Source organism: Camellia sinensis, chromosome 2, assembly GCF_055761805.1.
Source record: "Camellia sinensis isolate YWXY chromosome 2, ASM5576180v1, whole genome shotgun sequence".
Lineage (NCBI taxonomy): Eukaryota > Viridiplantae > Streptophyta > Magnoliopsida > Ericales > Theaceae > Camellia > Camellia sinensis.
Window position 1 is genome coordinate 55,600,779 of NC_138962.1, and position 18,678 is coordinate 55,619,456.

Sequence of the window (18,678 nt, forward strand, 5' to 3'; positions counted from 1 at the left end):
GAAGTACGCGACGGTGGAGCTGGAGTGGAGCCTTGGGGGACATAATGAGGATTATCTTAGAGAATTTTGTGAGGTGATCAAAATCACTCCTTGGAGTTTCAAGGTTTGGATGAAAAACAACAAGAACAAGTACTTGGAATTTGAAGAATCCTCAACAAATGATCACAATGACGGATCTGTTGTCTGATCTCGTCGGAGAATTCATCCACGGTGGTTTGAAGTTTAAGCTAAATAAATTAAAGAGTCTGTTAGGGTTTTCTACTGTCTTGCTTGTGTGTTTTTTCATTTTTTGAAATGTTATGTATCCAGAAAAGTTATTTAGAATTTGACTAAATAATTTTTTTAATACTTTTTTGCTAAGTACGTTATATGTTTTTTTCTTTTTAATTTTTTATGTTTTTATCTAGGTCTCTTTTGTAGGTTTTCTGGGTATATCTGTTAAAGGTCTTGGTAACTTTTGATGAAACAAACTTGTTGATTTGCTGCAGTTGTGAATGTAATGTGTTAAGTCTGTTTGGTCTCTCTCACTCTTTCTCTCACGAATTATTAGTGATTGTATTTAATGCTCAACTTATGATCTTCATCTAAAGAGAAGAGGTCAAAGAAAAAAGAAGACAAGAATACAAAAGATTTAAAAGTTCACTCATAATACACAATTAATGTACAATTACTAATGGACCAATAGCACAAATAGTGCACATATAATGCACACATATATCAGCCTCTATTTTTTAATTTAATAATGAACAGGTATTTGTATTTATTCCCATTTTTAATTTAAAAGTAATTTTTTCCTATTTTTTAATTTAAAAATTGACACATAAATTTATATGAAAAATATTTATAAATAAAATTCATTTATATAGTATTTCTCAGAGTACAAACAAATAACAAATTACCACTAAAAAAAGTTGATATTGGCCAAACTGTGAATTGGTACAATGTACATTTTGCTTTCGTTTTTCAAATTCAATCTCTAAATTGAACTCTAGAGGTAATAAAAAAACTTGAATTAAAAATGTTTATGTACAATTTTTTTTTTTTGGGGGGAGGGGGGATGTACAATTTTTTTTTTTTTTTGGGGGGGGGGGAGGGGGGAATTAATATCTAACTCAATGAGTGTGATATGAAATAAACTACAGTAGTATTAGAAACACAAATAAAATTCGCATAATAAATTAGATTTGTGAAATAAAGAATAGGTCCCACATGTAGGAGCATATATGTATGACAAAATATGATTTACATTCTGGACTATAATGTGTGCATCTAAACTTACACCAAATCTGGAAGCTTTGTGTGATTTAGTGAAGGTTAGAGTTGCTATGTGGTTCAAAGCATCGAAACTCCAGGTTGATTTCTCCATAAATGATTTGGTCTTTAATCTGCCTTAGGTGAAATATTGTATCAGGAATGGAGGGTGTAGGTTTTAGTTCTAGTCTGGTGCATTTTGGCCTCATAAATGTGTTGGGTTATTGTCTGGAGTTCAAAATAGAAGTTCACTGAATTTTACTGAGTTTGTAGAATGAGAAGGATCAAGCTATTGAGGTTGTGTTATGAGAAGGATCTAATAATGGGAAGGATCATCAGTGTATTTGTGTATTTGTTTGTAGCTAATCTGACTTGATATTGGCTGCAAAAGTATAGGCTGAATTGCTGTAATATGGAGTGCAAAACTGCTGTGGTAACTTGCTAAAGGTTGCAAAAGTACAGGCTGAACTGCTATAATGTGGAATGCTGAATTTGCTGTGCTGATATAATAGTGGGCTGTTAATTTGGGTCGATGGTGTTGTGTTGTGTTTGTTGGAAATCTGTCTTGTTGAGCTGTTAAATTGATTTGCTAGGCTTAGGTGTGGATGTTAAGTTTGGGATGATGTGTGATGCTATGTTGCTGAACTGCTGGTGGTCTGTTGTTACATTGGTTGGATCTGTTGGTCTAATGGTGGTCTGCTGGTGGGCTCTGGGCTGCTAAGCTAAGGTTTGCTAGTATGCTATGGTTGAATATGCTGTGTAATTCTGGGCTGTTGACAAGGGTTCAAGTATGCATTTTGTATTGATTTTGGCTTAGGTTCATGTATGCAAAGTATGCCTTCCTTCTGCTGTGTCTGCTGTGCTTGTTCTGTTTAGTTTTTCTGTTCTGTTTTTGGTTCACTTTGTCTGTGTTCTGTTCTACTGAGTTGTTTTCTTTTCGGGTTTGGTTCCTCACCAAACTCCTTCCCTTTTTTGATGTAATCTCATACCTTGTATGGTTTTCCACCAATAAAGGTTCCTTCTTTTTGCTGATTAAAAAAAAAATGCATTGCTAAGCATTCAATTCTTATCTTCTTCATTATAAATAAACAAATAAATAAATAAGCGTTGAGTTGATCCAACTATTAGGCTATACTAATGACCTGCACTAATTTTCAAATGTTTACTAGAGGAGGTGCAGTTCTCATTGTTAATTGTCAAGGTAAAAAGTTCATAAAAAATTAATTTTAAAAAAAAGCTAGAAAATAAACAAATTACCACTAAAAAATTGATGATCTGACTATGGTTACACACAATGGGTGGGGTTTCTGATGCAATTTATAAGGTTTATAATTTTTTATTTTATTTTAAAAATATGTGTTAAAGTATTTGGTACAATTTCTGAACAACTTTTTGATAAGAAAAATGATACTTTATTGATGAAGAAAGCAATACATGCAAAAACTTACATCAGCAAAGAGGGAAGTGCAAAAAGTATCAATGCTAACCTTAACAATCCCAACTAGGTTGACACCGCTAAGGAAGCACAATTATTTGCAAGCACTTGACACAAGATTGGTGAGAAACCAATCAAAAGGCGCCAAAAGAAAAAGAAGAACAAAAAAAAACACATTCACAAAACCAACCAATATAGCCTCAACATAGCTGCACATATGCCTCATAACCTCATAATAGCTACATAGTCCAGACCAATCAAACAGACCAGACCAATCCACTGAATAGCAGCATTCAGACCTTACACCAGACCTTAGACATCAGACCATACAGTATTAGACCTTACACCAAAACTTTTAGCAGCACTTTGACACATTCCTTTACCACAAAACAGCACACTAGCAACAACAAAAATAGTAGTAGCCAATTAGCAAAACATAACAAACCAGAAGCTTTGCTGCCATGAACTCCATTCAAACCAACAACCAATTCAAACAAAAAACAAACCAATAACCAACCATTCAAAAAAATAGAAAGCTAGTTGGTGAGACCAAACACAACACCTAAGCATAGACTAATGAACCATTAAAAATCTCATATGGGCAAGCAGAGTATTGGCAGCAGAGTGATAACAGTAGAGTAAAAGACTAGTGACCCTCTACACCTAACCAAGCATCTGTTGCATGCCACCAGACTTGAGCCAAATCATTTAACCTCCATTTCTGATGCGAAACTTCACCTAGATTCACTCCAATCCTCACAGCAGTAGCCAGAAGAGGTTGGAGAACCCACCATTCAGACCAGTGCAAAACTAATCACAGCAAAACCAATGCCAAAGCAGCTCCAAATCATTGAGACTCCAACAGTAGCATCATACATCAGTAGTATACAACAGCATAAGAACAGTTATGCCTCACTCCCTTATGTTGTCTTGAAATAAACAAACACAGACAACAGGACATACTACAAAGAGACAGATACTACAAAGAGACAGTTTTTGAACAACTTATGAGGCACAAATTGCTTAGGATAAATTATATTTTGTTCCCCTTTGGCTTCATGATTTTCTCAATTTGGCCCTTCAATGAAGTTTTTTTTTTCCTACTTTAAAACTTATCGTGACCTTCAAATACTAGTATGTATCATACAACCATAATTCCAATTTTTCTATAAAATTCACATTTTTCTTTAAGTAGAATTTCAATTCTCTGGGATATTTTGGTTATAATTGCATGTGTATAATTAAATAAATTTGGAAAAAAATAGAAGGAAAACCTAGTAGGTTAATGAAGAAGGCAAATTTAGCCAAACAGTAATTATGATCATGGATCTTGGATCACAACTTCAAAATGATGGATTAGCCCAACTACCAAGGCGATCAGACAGCTTGGTTCAAACCACCAGACAGGCCCAAGGTTAGAGGCCTTAGAGCGAAGTTAGGTGATGACGGCCATTTGGGCCAAGCGAATTGTCGAACAAGAAGCTCATTAAGGTAGATAAGCTTGCCCACTCAACACTTAGCCATGTATTGCCGTATGTTATCAATTAGACTAAGTGAATAGATTAGTTTTTGTCCACTTATTTTAGTCCAATTTTTAAGTGGGCATTATCAATTGGACTAAACTAAAATAATATGAAAAATTTTAAAGATAAAATTGATGCAATCATAACTATAACAACTAATTTGACAAAAAATAAATTACAGGATTACGATTGTAATTTGTTCAATACACAATTTTTAGAAAACCTTTTTAAAAAGGAGTACTTATTGATAAGACGACACTAAATAAATGGCACATTTGAAGTTCATACCGTTTAATATGGTTGTTGATAAGGGATAGATGTAATTTTATTAGATCATTAGAATAAGAGATTGTTGTAAGAGTTTGTTTTAATCTTGTTGTACTGTAATCTTACTAGATTATTATAATAAAGAATTGTTGTAATCTTACTATATTATTGTACGAGCACAAAATAATCTTCTCGTATAATTCTGTTGATCAAATTTGCACTTCTCCAAATGTTGTCGCTTTATTACCTAAAAACACAAATGTGAGCTAGCCGGCGGGGGTGTGCCAGACCCCGGAAACCTCTCCGATACATAAGTCAGCGAATAGACAATAGACATAAAAGCTCTGTGTAATTGAGAGTAAGAATTGCAATACCTGTGCATAGGTCCTATCATGAGCTTTTATAGAATCCGCCTGGCACAATCCTAGCAGGACTCTAACTCTCCTTAGTAGAGTCCTTCTAGGAACCACTTTCCCGAGGATAAAGCCTATCTTGAGAACACCCTTCTCACTGCCAACCATTTGTGATGGCTCAAACGCCTTACCTCGGCTGGTAATACGATCAACCGAGCTAACACGGTCCTGCCCTACACTGGATAGAACCAAGATGGCATTCGACAAAGCTAAAACCCAGTTAGACACTTTGCATTGGTTATACCTCGGTTCGATTCTTGATTACATCTAGTCCACCTGCTCCACGCCCTGGCTCAATGTCTGTGCGGCTCAAGACCGAGCTACTCAAGCACTTATCTCGGGCCACAGCGTGGCCTTACAAACAGAGGAGACTCTACCTAGCTTGGTCCAATTTACACATAAATTACCCTCTCAATTGCCGCATTAATTCTATCTGCCAAGCATGATTAGGATCATTGTCCTCTGGATGTGCTAAGTTACTCACACTAACCAAGCTAGGACTTGCTCGGCTACCAAAATCTTCTCCGGTCATACAGCTCGTCTTCTCACATTTCTGACGTCACACGATAACTAGGACACATGGCACGCAGCGATTGCTCCCACTCTTTGTGACAGTCGTCACACATTGCCCGAAAATTCGAAAAGCCTTGCCTTTTTGCCTATATTATGTATATAGCTCATAAACACGAATAGTCCTTACTGTTCATCTTCTTCACTGTGGGATCTCATATTCAAAGCTTGAAATCCTAACTTCCTACATTCAAGTCTTGGTCTACGCTTCACCAGTTCTCATTCTCCATTGTTGTTGCTGCTCGTTCTTCAAATTGGATTTTGATTCTGCACCAAAAATCGTAAGTTCTTCATGCCATCGTTATTCTGGTACTAACATGTTTTCATTCATGCTTGAAAATAATATTTTAACACCAAAAATGCATGCCATATGCACTTAAAATCGAACTAGTAACCTATTTTCTTCAAAACGTCACATTCACACTTGGGAACACATTGATTGGACTTTAAACCAGCCAATAACAGTGTTTTTTGATTCAAAATCGTATTACGATCGAACTAAGAACCTGTTTGCAACCTTTAGGCTTACTTTTGACCGTACTAGGACTCCCGTGCCAAACAAACCGAGTTACAAGCCTACCCATTCTCTTAAGCCGGACTGAAGTTACCCCGGCTTAGGACCGGTATATAACTTTGAATGGAGCTAAAAAGTTCTATTTGTTCCATGGCCAAAATAAGCATAGTCTGTGTCCCTGTACTGCTAAGCTAGGCTTGATTAGTGTTTTTAATTAGCCTGGTTTACCACTTAGGCATAACACCTTTTTATTTAGGTTGGCCAGACACACCTTGCACTTTGTCCCTGAGCAACTTTTGCTCAATCGAGCCAACCAAAGTACATACCAACGCCGTGCTAGGCCATCGTGCTCACTATATTTAACATAGTAAACCCAACACAATGGGCAAATACCAATTTTTGGTGAACTCCCTGGAGCCATAGCCGAATTCCGAAGAGATTATCACATTCCAAATGTCCACATTTCCTTAGCCGAGCTAGACACTACACCATGGGGCAAGCCAGGCTTTGTTCCTTTCACCGTGGTGTCCATCATAGAGGGGGGACTCGAATCCCAGTCCAACCACTAATCTGCGAGTTCCTTAGACAAACCAGACTATGCCCCACCCAACTATCCACTAATACCTATAAGATTATCAACGGTATGGCCAAGCTAAATCATCGCCTCGAATTGGCCGAGCTTTTCCACCAATACTCACTTGGCCAAAATGATGACGGTTAGGTCTATTACCTCAGAATAAAAAAGGGTCAAGAGAAAATCATTAAGCGTACACTAGATAAGGACCTAAACGAAAATGATTTTCTCTGGGTGTTAGGAAATTTGACGACCAGGAATCCCAGATACCGGGCTATAATATTAATTGGAACAAAGAATAGCTGGTGCAGTTTAGCTCAGTTTAATTTTCCTTTGCTGTATTAACTGTCGCGTTAATCCTTACGATTTTGTCTCTTTTACAGATTTGAACCAACTTAAATCAAATTACGCTTACGCCAATCAAGCCGCGCTACAGTATTGATGTTGAGATTAGGCCAAACTACTTAACGTTCAGCCAACCTACCGATACAGTGGTAGGAGGAAGACTGAAGTAACCGACTTCCTCTTGGAGTCCTCTCTAAAGCTAGACCCCACTCTTCCCTAAATCAATCTAATCCCCCTCATCGAGGAACAAGAGATCGCCAAGAGGAGAGCAGTCTGAGCTTTGATCACCAAATAGGCATCCACCTCAAGCGCCGAGGTCCAAACCGAATAACCTTCCACCCACTAGAATATAAAGACCATTGTTGCCCTTCTTTCTACCTGGGTTGCCTCATCCCGACCGAGCAAGAAGCCATGCACCTCGACGTCCTAGCCGCAGTGGTTGGTAGATGAAAAAGAGGTTGAGCTACCTGAGACTAAGCTGCCAGTGACCCAGCCTCCTCAAGGGAGCCATCACTCTGGCCATGCTAGTTCCTCTTCTCTTCCGGTGTGGGCTCCGGCGGTGACCTACAAAGGTCGTGATGTGACCACAACTGACTCAGTTGCTATCAAAAAAGATTGTCTACTAGCCTTTGGTCTATCCAAAAGCCTGTGCTTTCCAGCCGACATGGAAAACCACGACCACCTGACCGAGTTGAAGGCAATTCTGTCGACTACCAAGTTGATAGTCTTGGTAAAGTCTGAATTTTCAATATAACTGTTATTTCTCACAATTTTTTGGTGCGGTTGAACTAACCATTTCAAATGCCCTGTGCAGGCCATACAGAAAAATCACGTTACTCACCAACATGTTATTGAATTGTGCAAAATGGATAAGGCAGCGGTCGGCGAGGTAAAAGCCAAAGACGCCGAACTAAAAACACTGAAGGCTTCCATGGCCGAGCTGATGGCCAAAAGGAGAAGCTAGCTGAGTAGGTCAATGTAGCTGAGCCAAAGAAGCAAAAAGCCCTAGCTAAAAAGAAGGACTGTTATTTGCGGGAACTGGCTAAGTTAGAGAAAAAAAAAAAGGCGCCGAGATTAAAGAGCTGCAGAAAAAAAGAGAGGACGCGGAGGACCGGGGTTTCAAGAAGGGTGAAGAAACCTATGTCCAACAACGTGAAGCTACTAAAGACATATTCTTTAAGTACGACTGGAAGGCTATGGCTGAAAGGCTCGGTCAGGTGCACGACTCTGAAGTGTTCTTGAATCCTCCATCCCATTTCATATCGAGCTATATGACGGACTATGCAAATGCCGTCTAGCAGAAGTTCCTTCAGGTGGAAAAGGAGGAGGAAGAGGTCCCAAATCCAGTGGATGCTCCTCATGTTAGTACTGACCTCAGTTACCAGGCCCTACCGCTAGCTCAGGTGGATCTGCCCAGCAAAACTGTGCCAACTCTAATTGATAAAGCGGTTGCAACCCATCTGATATAAGAAGGTGAAACTGGGGCCAGCTGCCAAGTGGTGAAGTCCATGTCGACCTGGATGTAGAGCTGGATGATATTTTTGCCTAACCATGGTGGAACTTTGTCGTTTTTCTACTTTTATTGTTGCGTTTTCTCTTTTTCCTTATTTCTGCTATGTAACCGGGCTATATGCCCCACATTTTGTAATCTTTTACTTTAATGAAAAACTCCATTTTGCTCGGTTACTATGTTTCTTTTTCATAGTTTAGCCAAACTGATTGACTCAGTTCTACCTTACCTTGCCAACCTTTATTGGCCAAGATACTTATCTTGGTTAAGGAATCCAGAAAGCTACGTTGGGCAAACCTGCCAACCTTCTTTAGCCTAGATCCTTATCTCGACTAAAGAGTGTAAAAAGTTATGTTGGTCAAACCTACCAACCTTCTTTAGCTTAGATCTTTATCTCGGCTAAAGAATACAAAAAGTTATGTTAGTCAAACCTGCCAACCTTCTTTAGCCTAGATCCTTATCTCCGCTAAAGAATGCAAAAAGTTGTATTGATCAACCCTGCCAACCTACATTGCCCCCTGATCGGGCAATGAGTAGTAACAATTTTGACAAATAGCGGAATACAAGTACTGAAAGAAAGTATACTAAAAATATGTCTACTTTGTTTTATTGAATATCAAAAAAGAAAAATCACAAGTTTTTGAAAGAGCTAAAAATAAAATACTTTGAGATTTTCGGTGTTCCATGGCCTTAGAATAACTCGGTCGTCCATGTCTTCTAGGTGGTATGCATTCTTCTTGCCAGACCAATCACTCTATACGGCCCCTCCCAGTTGGGTCCTAATTTACCATCTCCAGGTACCAGTGTGTTTTTCATTACTTGCATAACACCCAATCTCCAATCTTGAATTGCCTGGGATAGACCACTTTGTTGTATTTTTTGGATATGTCCTGTCGATACGATGCGATGTTGTAGACACCCCATTTTTGACCGGCCTTCAGACTTAGACATCATCATTTGTGCACTCGATGATTGTGCATGTTTGTGCTCGTTTTGAGTGCCCGAAGTTCTTGGCAGAGTGCCGTGCCTTTAGGCCTCTAAACCCTTCTTGTTTTGTGCTTGCTTTTAGACCAAACCTTGGTGCCTCTTGCCTAGAGGAAGGAAGGGCCCTGTCGGCCACTTTTGGCACTTGTCGGCCACTTGTCCTCCTTGTCGGCCACTTGTCCTCCTTGTCGGCCACTTGAAGTGGTCGGTTGGCTAGGGGAGGTGGCCGGTCGGCCACCTAAAGTGGCCGACGACCATTTTTCTCCTTTTCCAGATATTTTCTTTGCCAACTGTGCTAGCTGTTGATCACTGGAACCCTCCTCCATACATGTATGGAGGGATGAATACAAGCCTTAGGGTTGTATTTCTATATAAGGGGAGGTCCCTCCCCCATTTGAGGGGTTACAAAATTTTGTGAGCAAAATTTTTGCCTCTCTCTCTAGAATCATCCCTTTCTCCCTCTATATATTGTGCTTGGAAGTGAGAATTTCCTACACTTTTGTTCTAAGACCCTTAGCCAAACACCTTCACCCTGGAGCTGAGGTTCTTTGAGGCTTAGTTTGAGGTCTTAAGATTGGTTTTGGCTCAGAAATTGTGCTGTTTGTTGCTGTGCTTCAAGGGTATTAAGCTTGCTTCTTTAAAGCTTTGCTTTAGTTGCTTGTTTGGCCACCTTTGCATGCTAGTTTTAGGCTGGTTTTAACTTCTAAAAAACTTTGTTTTTATGGTTAAAATAGTGGTTTGAAGTTTGTTTTGGAGTTAGGGGTGGTCCACCCTTTTTTGTAGTTTGTTTGCTAAATGTTGTGCCATGTTTCAGAGCTTTCAAAACAAAATTTTTTTGGCCTTTTAACCACTGAATTCCACGGAAATTTCAATGGCAAAAACTTGGTTTTGAGGTCCAAAATAGGAGAGGGTGGCCTCCCCTCCTTGTGTCTTGTTTGCAAGTGTTGATGGCCTAACATGTGAGCATGTTTTTCTACCCTTTTTTAGCTTAATTCAGGCATGTGTTAGCTACTGATTTAACATGATTTAGCTCTGCTTTGAGTTTCTTTGATCATATGAGCCATGTTTTGTATAGCTATAGTGTAAAGGGCTTCACTAGCTTTGTGTTTCAAGGTCTCTAACATGCTTTGCTTGAGTTGATTGCATGCTATAGCATTGTTTTATGTGTGTTTTCAGTGTGTATATCACTGTCACACTCTCATATATATCACTCCTTCATTGCTTTTGAGAGTTGTGCTTTGAGCCTTGTTTGTGAGCCAACAAGTGGGCATGCTTTTCTTGCCATTTATGTTTCCATCTCAGCATGTTTTAGCCACTGATTTAGCATGTTTAAGCTCTGTCCAAAGCTGGTTTGGTCATTTAAGCTTGGTATTGCATGCCTCTAGTGTAGTGCTCTTCACTAGCTTTAATGTTCTTGGCTTTTACCATGTTGTGCACGTGTTGCTTGCATGTTTTAGCATTATTTCTCATGCCATTTCAGCACTAAAAAAGTCTGCAACCTCCCTCGTTTCTTCATTTTTCTATTTGTTTTGAGGGTTGGTTGACCTTATGCTTGTGTTTAAGCTTGAGATAGAGCTTGTGCTCAATGGCTTTAACTCTCTTTTGAGGGTTCCTCCTAGCCAAAGGCATGATCTCTTTCATGTCTTAAACCATCCTTTGGTTGATCCCTCTCTCATTAGAGGACTTTCACATTGGACTTAACCAACTAAAGAATGGCTTGGTAATGCTAAAATGTGTAAACAAAATTGAATCAAGTAAAACATGACTAAGATAAGCATGTTGTTTGTATTGCATGTGTCTGGATCGAACGTTAATCCAAACACAAGAAATGTGGGACGTTTCATACTCAAAATGATGGAATGTATCACATTTCTTGGTCGTCATCATTTTTGATCACGCATGAAAGGGTGATGGCCATTTGAGTCATATGTGCGCATTTATTAAGCTTGTACAAGCTTGGTTCTTTGGCCATCATGCATTGAAAATGCTTGATTGGTGGCTTGAGAGCCAAGTGCCACACTCCTTTGAGCTTGAGAAATGATAAGAAAGGTGGCGGTACACACATTCCCTGAAAAAGGCATTGCTGTGCCTTTGTTGTTCTCTGTTGCAGCCAAAACAGAAGCTTGGAAAAATGGGTGGCCGACCGGCCACTTGCAGTAGCCGACTGGCCACTTACACTAGCTGATCGGCTAGGTGAGGTAGTCGACCGGCCACCTACAGTAGCCGACCAGCCACCAGTTCAAAGGTTGTCCAATGTGTTCATATGTTGGAGCAGAGGCAATCTGGAAGTTTGTATAGTGTTCTGTGATCAAAGTTAGTTCAAACAGCGGAACCGGTGGCAAGGTGATGAATTTTCAGGAGGATGCAACCGAGCATGCATGCCCCCCTCGCTCGCGAGGCCATTTTATTATGTAGACGTCCCTGAACATCCCGGGAGGGAAATCCCGTTTCGTTCGTATGGGCTCACTACAATTCAGGACTCAAATTGTCACGGTTCTAAATCTGAACCAAAGAGTCCAAATCCGGCAAATCGTTTTGAGAAAACAGATTTTTAGAAAGAAGTGCCAAACATGGACTGCTTTGCCAGATATAGAGTCGCCACCTAAATATTTTTTATGGGGGAATTTAGGAAACCCTGACTCGTTTGCCTAAGGCCACGTGTCCGTCATCACCAAAGTTGCCTCGGCTCAGAAACTTGGATACGATTGGGGAAGGTCAGCTATGAGCACCCACGCTCGCCCGATCCGAAGATCGGCCTCTACTAACCATGATATCTAGTTTTCAAAACGTTATGTGTTCTTATTCCGGTTATTAGCCTAGAATTACTATGTGATGTGCATAGCAGAACAAATATAGACTGGATCGCCTAAATTAGAACAAAACATCGCTTATCCGTTTGTTTTGAAAATGGATTGAAATTTGCTACTCGTAAGTAGGCTAGAACACGGGTTTCGACGAATTATTCCAACTCAAGCAACCCAACCTTCACCCACAGGCATTCAGGCAGCTATAACACATAAGCACATAGCCTCATGGTAAGCATGCTATCATGGCAACACTTACACTCATGCAAAGATGCTAAAACATAAATGCTTACCGAGTACTCCAAGCCAAAACAGAAAATAGTTAATAATCATACGCACGTATTCAACTTGGAATTGAGATACAATGCAGTTAGTATGATGCGCCGAGCCCGGTGCATGCAAGACAAATGTATGGATGCACACATGCATAGCATAAGGTATGCTAATTTAAATATGTCCTAATACTAACCATTGAAAGTGGGTAAGTAAAAGGGAGAAAGAAGTGGAGGTTGGAAGACATACACACACTCACACACATTTATTACACAATTGCCCTCGCTCAGAGGGTCCGAAAGAATAATACAAATTAAACAAATAATTAACTACTCTAGCTAATTAAATATTACAAAGCTTCTAATTAATTAACAAATTAAATACAGAAGGAAAGTGGCCGCAGCCCTGCCTCAGAATGATGGGATGATGCATGCTTGGTTCGCCTCGCTTCGCTTGGAAACCCGGTACCATGCCATTGTTGCCTCTGTTTACACTGCCTTGCTCTTCTGAAATTTATGAAAGTGTCTAGAATCCTTCTGAATCACTCCCTGAGTGTTGTGGAATATCACCGGCCACAATTAAAATCCATCGTCCATGGGAATAGGCTTATCGACCAAACATTAAACCACCCGCTAGACACCGATGGTCGTTCGGCACCAAAAGTGGTCGGCCGGCCATTTCTTCCTGCAGAGCCCTGTTTTGACAGCAGCAGAGGACAGATAGTGCATGGTATGGAATTTTCAAAGCAATGTGTGCATGGCCACTCTCCCTATCATGCTATGGGCTCAAGGGAGTTTGGTATTTGACCCTCAGACCACCAATCGCACATTTTAATGCGTGATGGTCTAAGAAGTCAAGTATGCATTTCAATGTGAATGAATGCAACAAAACACATGAGTGCTACACGCCCTATCATGTTGAGATCAAGGATGTCAGCGACCGAGGATTGAGGCGCGTTACATCACTTTGAGTACGAACGTCCCTCATTCCTCATGCTTGGTTTGACACCCCAAACCAAGCAAAATGTAATGCAAGTATGCAATGTGACTCAAGTATGCAACATGTCTCAAGCATGCAATATGAGGCTAAGGTAACAAACATGCCAAGTGCAATGTGCCAAACATGCAAGATACAGTGCAATGCAACCTGTCATGTAAGCTAGGATATGGAATGCAACTAGCTAAACAACATGCAAATGTGCAAAGAAGAGACAATGCAAGCATGAAACCAAAGTAATGCAACATGTCAAAACATGCAGTGGTGGACTTAAATCGCAAAGGGCAGACCTCAGCGTTGCCATAAACAGTGGCCAAAGATGATGCAAATGATGGACAAATACTCATACAAACATGCATACCAATGGGCCTAAAGCTAAGGCACAAAAGGTAACTTTCAAGAACACTCAAAAGTTGATAAACATGGACATTAGACCAACATGTTAAACTCTGAAAATGCACAGAGGATGATGCCAAATCAACCATGTTATGCAAGTAAGGCATGCAATAATGACCAAAACTTGAAGGCAACAAAGGGGTCCAAACCATAGCTATGTCAACCAAACCCCAAAGGACCAAAATGGCTTAAAATAGTCCTAAGGCACTCCAAAACAAGACTAAAGTATGCATAGAACATGATCAAAACATGCCAAGAAATGGGTCCAAAACAAAGGGCATTCAAAGCCACGAAAGGGAGCATTGCTCTACACCCACCCCAACCAAACATGGCATGGATTATGTGGTGAAAAAAAGAGTTATAATATGCCAAAATAACTCCCAAAACCCACTTAGATGACTTCTAAATGATTTGAACAAAGAAGCATACACCAAGGCCCAAACATGGAACATAAGTCCACAACTCTTCAAGGCATTGAAAGGGTAAAAAATGCAAGCATGTAAAGCACAAAACATGGACTGAAATGACATAATAAGTGATTCCAAATCACTGAAATAGCCTAGGTAATGCAAGCTAATGACTCACACACTCAAGGCTCACAAGCCAAAATGCAAAGAGGCTATACCAAACATGAAAAACATGATCAAATCAGCACCCAACAGACCTTAAGCATGATGAAATATGACCAAAAGTTTCATAAAGTCAAGCTAGAACATGCAAGCATGGAGGTCTAAAGGCAAGATGCATTTCTAAGCAAAATGGAGGAATACAAGGCAAGTATATTATGCATGCAAGGGGTCAATCAACCAACATAGAATAGAGATAAAACATGCTAAATAAACTCCAAATAACCTCTGAAATAAGACCAAACAAAACTAAGCATGCATGCTACCATTATGAGCCAAAAACATGAACAAATGAGACACAAAGGGAGAGGGGTGTCCCTCCTCTATGCAAGACTTCAAAACCTCTTCTTCACCACTGACAATCCTCTAGATTTCAGTGGTGAGAAGGCCAATGCACAAAAGTATTCAAAGCTCAACCAAAGAAGGCACAAAAGGGGCCAAACAAGGCCTAAGAGGAGGAGGTCGACCCCAAACACAAAAGAGACCTTAATGAAACATCTTAAGCATGAAAAATCAGTGTTTTTATTAGTTATACACAAAGCTCAAAACAGCATGCAAAGTAGGTTAAAAGCTAGTGCAAGATTGGAGAATATAAAGTAATAGTGTTTACTCTTGAAGAATACTTCAAGAACAGCAAGTCCAGCCCCCTTTTTCTGATCAAAACCAACTCAAAACTCCAAGAACAAACTCTCAACACCTCTAAAACCGAAGTATGGTGTAATACTAGGTGTCTTAGTGCAAATTAAGAACAAACCACCCTTTTAGGCCCTTTAACACACACAAATGAAGAGAGCGAGGGAGATATAGAGAGAGAGTGGTGTATATACGCTATATAACTTTGATTTGCTGAACCTCCTCAAAGGAGAAGAGAGGTCTCCTTTTATAGAGGAAGACAAAGGCCTAAGCTTCTTAAAGAAGCTAAGGCAAAAGGGTCAAGGAGGTCAAGCTTCTAAGAAAAGCTAAGGCAAAGGGTCTGAGCTTCTTGAGGAAGCTAAGGAAAAGGGTCAAGCTTCCCCAAGAAGCTTGAGCAAAGGGTGCAAGCTTCTCCAAGAAGCTTGAGCAAAAAAAGGTGCAAATGGTGCAACTCCTCCATACACGTGTATGGAGGGCAAGTCCGTGCATTCCAGCTGGCACAGCTGGCATGCACAACGCTTGAAAAAGGCAAAAAGGAGGTACCGGCCAAAAAAAGAGACAACAGGCCAAATAAATGGTCGGCCGACCACACAAAAAGCCGATACACCTAAGAGAATACCGACCGGCCAAACATTTGGTCAGTAGAAAAAAGACAAGGCCGGTGGCATCATGCCACGCCCGGTGGGTTTCAGGGATGGCTAACAAGCCTCTTTCCACCCTCAGAAGCACAAAACACAAGTCCTTGGTGCAAAACCAAGCACAGAACAGGCAAGTTAAGAGATCCTGAGGCAAGGCGCGCGGCCGAAGCCTCCGGGAACTCAAAACGAATACGAACATGGATGATCACCGAGCATTCAAACGGTGATGTCCAAGTCTTGAGGACGGTCAAAAATGGGGTGTCTACATATTGCTTTTATTAGCTAGTTGTAGCATTACATGTGTTGTAATTAATTACTCAATTCATTTTGTAATATTTTAGCTAGCTTAGGATAGTTAGTTAATTTATTTCAATTGTGTTGTAATTAATTAGCTAGAATAGTTAATTAATTAGTTGATTTGTAATAATTAGCTTAGTTTATTCATTCGAACCCTCATTCGCGAGGGCGAAATGTTGTAATAAGTGTGCGTGCGTGCGTGCGTGCGTGTGTGCATGTCTTCCAACCCCATTTCTTTCTCCCTTTTATTTAACCGCTTTCGATGGTTAGTTTAGGGTCATTTTCAATTAGCATACCTTATGCTTGCATATGTGCATCATTCATTTGTCTTACATGCACCGAGGCTTGGCGCATCATTTAAACTACGTTGCAAATTTCAATACCTATTTGAATACGTGTTTCAAAACATGTTATCAAATTGTTGCATTCGTATGCCATCTTAGATAGTTGAGCCTATTAATTGCATATTGCATGTGTTGCATTAGGCATTTTGTATAGTTAGGAGTCATGCATATTTCTAACTAGCTTTTGTTTTGGCTTGAAGTACACTGTAAATTTTACGCTTTAGTATACTTGCATGAGTGTGAGTGTTGCCATGTTTAGTATTTTTGACATGAGGCTATGTGCTTATTTGATTAACTGCACAAATGCTTGTGGATGAAGGCTTTATTACTTGAATTGGAACAATTCATCAAATGTGAGTTTTAAGCCCACTTTGCGAAGTGGCAAAATCATGTTTCAAACCCATCATGTTTGATGGCAAATCTACGTTTTCGCCCACTTGAGGGTGGCACTTTCAAACCATTTTTGAAAAACAAACCTAAGTTGTTTTGTTCCAATTCTTGCAATTTTAGTCTATACTTGTATGTTGTGCTCATCACATAGTCAGTTAGCTAATAACCGGAATAAGAACACATGTGTTTATAAAACAACATGTCATGCTTAATAGAGGCAGATCTTCGATCGGGCAAGCGGGGGTGTTCATTTCAGGACCTTCTCCTTTTGTACCCAAGTTTCTGAACTGAGGCAACTTTGGTGATGACGGACACGTGACCTTTGGCATGAGTTAGGGTTTCCTAAATTTTCCAAAACAAAATATTTAGGTGGCGACTCTGTAATTTGGCAAAGTAGTCCAGTTTTGCATTATTTGATTTAAAAATCTGATTTTCCAAAATGATTTGCCGGATTGGACTCTTTCGTGTTTATCAGTCTCACATTGCACTTTGTGAGATTAGATTCATAACCGTGACAGGAGTCCGAACTGTAGGACCAATTCGCGCCTCTCCGAAAGGGGGACGGGTGAAGAAAGTCGAGTCTACAATTTCTGGTGACTCTGCTGGGGATTTAGAGAACTTGACTCGAACTCATGATATATTGTTTTATCTACATTTATGTGTTTCTTTGCATTTGCATTTGCATTTGCATTTGCATTGGTATGCCTAAGTCATACTGTTTGCCATCTTCTATTCTGATTGGTTTGCCGAAGGCTTGCTTAAAAAAACGTGCCATATGGCTGACTGGTTGCGGGCTCTGCCATGATGGGGACACAAACCTCGGATCTAGATCACCACTATATTGTTTGATCCTCCTTTCACTTCTTGGTGTTAGAAGCGAGAGGTATATTAGGTGGTCTTGTTGAGGCACCCTTTTTGACCAATTGACCTAGTTGCATATCGAAAGCCTTAGAGACTATTCACTATTCCAAACTAGGACAGGTTGCTCACCCGATTGTAGGATTGTTTGAAGCTGCATGCATGCGTAGTAAAACCCTTAGTTCTTGACAAAATTTGGACAGGGAAACCCTACCCCACCATAGTGGTGTTTTGGCTCTCACTTGCTTGATATGTGCTGTTAGGGTATGTCTCTACAGGAATATATGTATCAGTTGCAAGTTTGGGTATCGGTTTGAGGGTATCAGTTTGAGTGCAGAAATTTGGGGGCAAAAATCAGTGTTTGAGTACAAATTGTCCAGCTTATGATTTCAACTGTGTGTTGTCCTTATCTAAGTCGAGGTGTTGTCCGTTTGCTGATTGTTGTTTATTTTTTTGCTTTATTTTTCTTTTTGCAAGGTAGTGTTTCACAATTTCTTTGGACGAGGAAAATACCCCCCGAGCACTCTGGACCAGAGTTAGAAGGATTCACCGATCTTAGGATCTTATTGGAGGACAACCAGCGCTTGCTTCATTACCCCCCATTACAAGACGGAGGGCAGTCAGGCATAGATTACCGGTACAGCAGTCGCCAGTTCAGCGATCGCTATCTACCTCACCTGTGCGTAGTTGGGATCAGTTTTCTGTTTCTACCTCAGAAAGAAAGTATATACCTGTTCAGTCAGATCAGCACCCCTCAGACAGTATGGAGGGAATGATACGTCAACTCCAACAGACCATAGAGGCCATGTAGCGAGATGCTGCTTGCCAAGCGAAAGTTATCGCTTGCCAAACAGAGGTTGTAGCCCAGCAGGCTGAACTCATTGCTAAGCTTCAACAACAATAACAACCACAACAAGCAGGAGCTTCTGCTTTGCACCCACCCTCATCTAGGGTTCCAACACCTAGGGATACAGCTAATGTCTAGGAGAATACAAACATTCCAACACGGCCAGTCCCGCCTCAGACCTCTAAAGCAC